The following is a 6,000-nucleotide window of genomic DNA, read 5'->3' as shown; positions in this document are numbered from 1 at the left end:
CTTCTCTCTACCCCTGAACAAGCTTGAATGAAATAGCAAGCATATTTTCTCCTCTTACCGAGAGGCAGATTTATATTCACGCTCCTGTCATTCTCTCACAATACCTTACATAAATCACCATTGTTTTTGGAGAGACGCCAAAGCAGTTTGAAGGAATGTGTACAGGACCTACCAGAACAGGGTTTCCCCACGTTTCTGACTCTATAATCCCCTTATTCAGAGCTAAACCAATAGGCTCACACCTCCTGCACAGAAAACCTTCTCCATCTCCATCCACTGCCTTTAAAAACAAACAAGGAAGCCCACAAACTCATGCCCAGCTATTACCATGAAAGTGAAAACAGGAGACACAAAGCAAAAGAACTTGCCACATGCAGATCTATAAATGCTAAGTCCATGGTGAGGCGACATTTGTTTTTGTTCCACGTAGTCAAACATGTCCTAATCTTTAAAACACCTTCACTCTAAAATTGCAGCTGATTGCTCAGTCACAGGGGATTTGCTATTTATGCAAGGGCCTTTGCTGAGGCCCCACAGTGGTGATACTGCTAGACTATAAATTTAGGCACGGATAATGTTTGGGGAAGGACTTCTGTGAAAAGCTGCCTGAGGTAAGGAGGTTGGCAGGACTTTCCTGGGACCACCATATTGCCATCATAGATTGCAAAATTCAAAGCTGCAGCTCAGAATAGGCTCTGCAGGGTGAGCGTTAGGTATGGAAATCATTGTGTGTTCACTGAATGCATTGGTGACTAACTTTGTAAGAGAAGACCAGAAGCTGAGACTTTTACTCTACCCACTTTGTCTGCAAAGAGGTGAAGTGGCCTGCCCAGTTCCACAGAAGAGGACTAATGACAGGACTGATGTCAGATGTAACAGTTCCCAAGCTTTCTCAATCAGCTCCTACAAGCTCTACAAGGCCCTTGCACTTTCTGGCAGACTCTCCTGCTCCTTCGTTATCAGACTCCCACCTGAAACAACCACAAAGACAGCCCGCTTCAAGCTGACATCCCCCCGATCTGGGAACCGCTGCTCTGAGTCTCGCTGCCATTCCCCCGTACGAAGAGGAAGGGTCCTGTTAGTGCAGTTATTCCAAAGCCAGCCAGGTGAGGATTACTAGCGGAGATTTGATAAAAGCGGGGACTTGCCTTCACTGTCATCTTTCATCTTCCACGGCCCGCTCCATCCACAACGACACCGTTTTCATGTCTATGTCAGTTGTTTGCCCTGGGAGGAGAAGGTACAGTTAAAACACGAACGTCAGAGCTAATCCCTCTAGCTTGTTTCCTTCTTCAGTGATTGCTGGTCTGGAGAATCCACAGACCTGCTCTTGCACACTTTCTCACAACCCAGGTGTTTCCTTGATCACCCACTACCTGAGGAAACACACACCTTACAGCCCCAGCGTGCTCGTCTGGGTGCAGCCATGTACAATTCAGGTTGGCTCTGTCGATGCTAGCACCGAGCATGGCGCGATAGGAGCAGATCTGGGTTGAAGTGGTTCGTACACAAGGCCCTTGCACGCCCTTTATGTGCAGTTGGATCCCTGGGCCAAAGCCCCACCACCTGTGTATCTCAAGGCTTTCTGAAGAGAAGCTGATTGAAAAAAGAGAACCTTTGCTTTTTCAGTGCCGGGCCCCACCCGGAAGCACTATGCCATCCTTTTGCCTGCCTCGTGGATAACACTAAGATATCGGTGCACACACCACCCACAAAAGGCCTCACACACAAAGGTCTTATTTCTGCCTTTCCTCATGCTCCTTCTCTGTGACACCAGCGTGCCTGCCATCCAGCTCCTGTCCGCACCAGTCTGGACACAATGCATAGCCAGGCACCACAGGGAGGGCTAGCTTAGTCCTGCAACATGGCCAACAAAACGGACTTTCCCCTATGGGGAGTGAGCTAGGCACTAGTACAGAGTGGGGACCGAGTGGCAGTTTTTGAGGGAGATAGTTTATCTGGAAAGATTTCTCCTGAAGATCATGGATGCTTGGAATTGCTTTCAGAGGCTGGTCGGCTCAGTGAGGTATATTGGCTCTCTGCATCTCTGAGCCCTGACGGCATCCACACTACAGGGCCTGGCCACTGAACTGTGTGAAGAAATCCTAAATCATGTAGGAGCCTTTAAAAACTGTACCCAAGCAAGGTGGATGCAAAGTCCCACAGAGGCCTATGACAGAGGAACAGAGGGCTACTCCCTCTGTTGTAGGTAACATCCCAAGCACAGCACCCATACAAATTAACCAGCTTTACAACACCCTGCCAGGTATTTGACAGGCTAATGAAAACACCTCCTTTAAATTGCCCTGTTATCCAAGGGCATGTGGGAATGAAATTTCCATTGTTAATTATTGGTAAAGTCGTTGGTGTCTGGAGCTGTGCAAGGATTTCATATGGAATGCAAACAGGGCGCTCGGATGGCCAAGCAGCTGCTGCATTTAAAGCTTGGCCATGGCCTTCCTCAGCTAAGATAATGTAGCTTTACACCCTTCCTGCGCAGGCATAGGGGGGTTTTGTTATCCATACTGATAACTGTGCAAATGTTGGGCATGTCCCATGCTGGTCAGGGCAGCTGACCTGGTCACATAGTAAGGGTTGCTTGTTTGGTGTGTCATGGTCAGGAAATGTTAGTATTTTGAGAAATTTTGTCTGAGAAAAGGCGCCCGACTGCCACCGGTGCAGTGACTGTGTAGCAGAGCAGAGGAATTATCAGCCAGATAATGTGGCCTGATGCACAGTGTGGGCCCTTCTTTGAATGCCTTGGACCTGTACGCTGAATTTCCCAGTAACCAACTCCCACAGCTAACCACATTTCATTTGCAGCATCTTACTTGGCAGAGAGAGTCGCTTTTATATCCTAGGAGCTCCACGAAGAACACAGAGGCGTGCAGGCGAACACTGTCTTTCTGGACTGGAACATGGCAGTACAGCAGACGCACATTTGTTGGGTACACGTTTTGCACATGCAGGCTCTCACGTCCTCCACAAAGCTGGAGTGGGCCTTACTAGAGAGTAGAGCATCAGCAGCCAATCTGCAGAAGGAATGACAGAAAAGTATGCCAGTGGCTTATCACCAGAGATGGGCAGAACCCAAGAGAGGTTTACTTTCTGCTAAAGCCGTCTATTTCCCCTGTAAGTTTGGGAGTGGTTTTGTTCTGTGATTGTTTGGCAACCAGTCATAGGAAGCATTTTTTAAGCTTCATCTGTGCCTTCGAGAAAAAAACACCTAATAATTCCTTCCCAAGTTATTTTTAGGCTGCATCCAAGAATGTAAAACTGGCATGGAAAAGAGTACATAGCATAAGGTTCTAGCTGGGCATGAATAAAGCAACTGTGTTAACACCAAACATCTGGACTTAGGAGAATCCCTCTTCCCCTTTCTGCTCCCAGTGATTTCTTCTTTCCTCTGCATATATGACACACACCATTGTAGTGGATTTACTTGCTGCTGCTTGGATTGGGAAATACCATACTGAGTCTGTCTGTACCACATGAGAAGACGACCAGTCGGAGCAAGCAAAGATGACTTGGAAAGGGAGCCATCTGTGCACACAGCGGTGGCACGGTCTGCAAGGCAGAGCAGAGCCTGCTTTGCCCACGCCAACTCCCATCACATCTGCGGCAGCCACCAGCCCCATTGCTCTGTTAGGGGCTCCTGCCTCCAGCCCCGAGATGGCTGAAGAGCCGTGGTTTTAGGGGCGGTTTGAGGCTCCAGGGAGCATCCCCCTGTTGTGTGAGCATATGTGTTTTAAGGGCAGGCACCTCGTTTGAGAATCACACATGCTTTCTATGACTTACAAAAGACATGCCCATGACCTTACCTGCTCTTTGTGGGCTGGTCTTGGTCCCACTATAAAAAGCACACTCCAGTCTGCACAAGGGAACGATGCACTTCTTGGCAGGCGGGAGCTGGAATATATAGACAGTGCATGTATATATTTTTGCAAGGTTAGACTTTTTTTTAAAAAAAAATAGCTGACTGAGGTAAACTCTTCTGGAACCTAAAGTATCTCTGAATATGAGGGATACCGGGGGATGGAACAGGGCAGGAGGACGGTAAGCAACCACGCTGCTTCCGCCCAAACTCCCTGACACGTACAGACTGCCTGCTGCTTCTCTCCCCATCCCCTGCATCTGCTTGTCCCTGTAGCCTTGGGCTGAGAGACCATTTGAGCAGGGATGCCCCTTGTTGTAAGCTGTTGCACAGCACTCCTGCAAATATACTCTTTCTGAGAGAACAGAGAGAGAAGTAAGTTCCTGGAGTGTATCTTTCTCAGGTGCCAGATGGGGCATTTTCAGTGGATATGTATTTCGAGAGGCAGGCAGCAGTCTAGGTTTGGCACAGGTCTTTCCATATGGCATCGTGTCTTGTTTGGTCAAGTGTCCCTGGAGACACCAGGAAAACAGGCTGTGAAGGAGTGAAGAGATTGGCATCTTACTTTGTGCTTGACTCAGTTGGGCCGAGGCACCTAAATCACACAGGCATCTAAATGACAAAGGACCTGGGCACCATTTCTGTGTCCTTGCCATGAAAGAAGACTTTCCTGCTACTCATGGGGCAATCATCAGTTAAATTTTTGTGATGTCTCCACTAGTGTGAACAGGGCTGGATCACAGACGTACAAACCCATGCGCCTGACTTGTCATAAAAGTGGCTTGAAAACGAGATGGCAATAGACAAACATGTGGACTGCTTTCCCGTCCTACACCTAGACTTCAAACCGCACCCTGCTCGCCTGAAAACATAAAACGGTACCGTCTGAGACAAGCAAAACCCTGCCAGTTGCAGTCAACTCTGGGCATCGGTGGACCCAGCACAGCGCACAACCTTTTTATCAGAGTATCCTGTGGGGAATACGCAACCTGTTCCACGATTTTACGGATGTGTGGCAGCATGGTAGCAACCGTGATAATCCCCCTGTATTGATTATTCTCGACATTTTTGGTCACAGGGGTTGCAAAGGCACCCGAGTGGAGACAGGCCTTTCCCTCTTTGGTATCAGAACCGGTGGGGCTGCAAGCTTCAACAGACAGGGACGACAGGGACCTGGGACGGCTGGTGAAGGCCACGCGAGGCAGAACCTTCTAGAATGTAGTTTGTCCACGGCCTAAGGAATGACCTAGGGTCTTGCTTTATCTTTTTAAATTTTTGTGTGGAACGTGTTGCTTTTAGTAAGGTTTGAGCTGAGTTTATATTTTAGGTACCTGGTTTTGCACCTAGCATTTTACTAAAATATCCTGCAATTATGAGCTGCATAGCTTTAAGAAGTTTGGAGGTTGCCACCAATAAGCCATTACTTACTAGCACTTCCATAATGAATAGATCATATTCCTCTAAAATTTAGAACAGGAAACAGCAAAGGTTTTCCCAGTCCTTTGAACAGTAACTGTATGGGTGTATGAAACCATCTGAACACAGAGGTTTTTCTGTGGGACCTACAAGTCAAAGTCTCCTTTGACAGGTTTTTGTGGAGAGGTAGCTTACTTCAGACCAAAGACATGTGCCTCAGAGCACGTCTATCCCAAGACATTGAGCATACCTTCTTTTTGCTGACAATGGGAGCTGGGCATACACGTGTAATTCTGTATATGCTGACTGTGCATATGTATACAGACCTGGGAATATTTCCCATAGCCATACCTGGCATGGAGGGCTGCGGAGATTCAAAATGGGAGCTGAAGGTAGATGCCCAGCCCTACAGAAGACTTTCCTCCATTTTTAGTGTCCTCTCTCATTTTTTCCCTTGCAATATTCAAATACAAGAGTATTTCCAAACTATAAACACTTGTGAACAATGAGTACCTTGTAAAACTGTGTATGCTACACATCTCGGGAAAACAGTACTTGTGGAAAGTCCACAGCCTCCTCTGTGTACACAGCAATCTCTGTTCTGGGGAGATTCATCTTCCCAGAGTTCAGACTACTGTCCTCGAGTAGTTATCTGACACAGGGCAATGAACTGCCCTCTGGGTGATCCTGACAGCAGACAACCAGGGGAG

At 47.8% G+C, this 6,000-nt stretch overlaps 1 long non-coding RNA gene across 2 annotated transcripts in view; it reads right to left on the bottom strand.

The window, feature by feature from the left end:
• Positions 1-1,147: 1,147 nt before the first annotated feature.
• LOC142408768 (uncharacterized) overlaps positions 1,148-6,000 on the bottom strand; it is a 31,243-nt gene continuing 26,390 nt past the window's right edge. For both annotated transcript variants that reach the window (XR_012775412.1, XR_012775411.1), the window contains 3 exons: positions 3,822-3,909; positions 2,832-3,032; positions 1,148-1,227 (listed from right to left, as the gene is read on the bottom strand). This is a non-coding gene — a long non-coding RNA (uncharacterized LOC142408768). The remainder of the gene's footprint in view (positions 1,228-2,831; positions 3,033-3,821; positions 3,910-6,000) is intronic.

This window comes from Mycteria americana, chromosome 4 (assembly GCF_035582795.1).
Source record: "Mycteria americana isolate JAX WOST 10 ecotype Jacksonville Zoo and Gardens chromosome 4, USCA_MyAme_1.0, whole genome shotgun sequence".
Classification (NCBI taxonomy): domain Eukaryota; kingdom Metazoa; phylum Chordata; class Aves; order Ciconiiformes; family Ciconiidae; genus Mycteria; species Mycteria americana.
The sequence above is the reverse complement of the archived record's forward strand: the minus strand, read 5'-3'. Positions and strand labels throughout refer to the sequence as shown.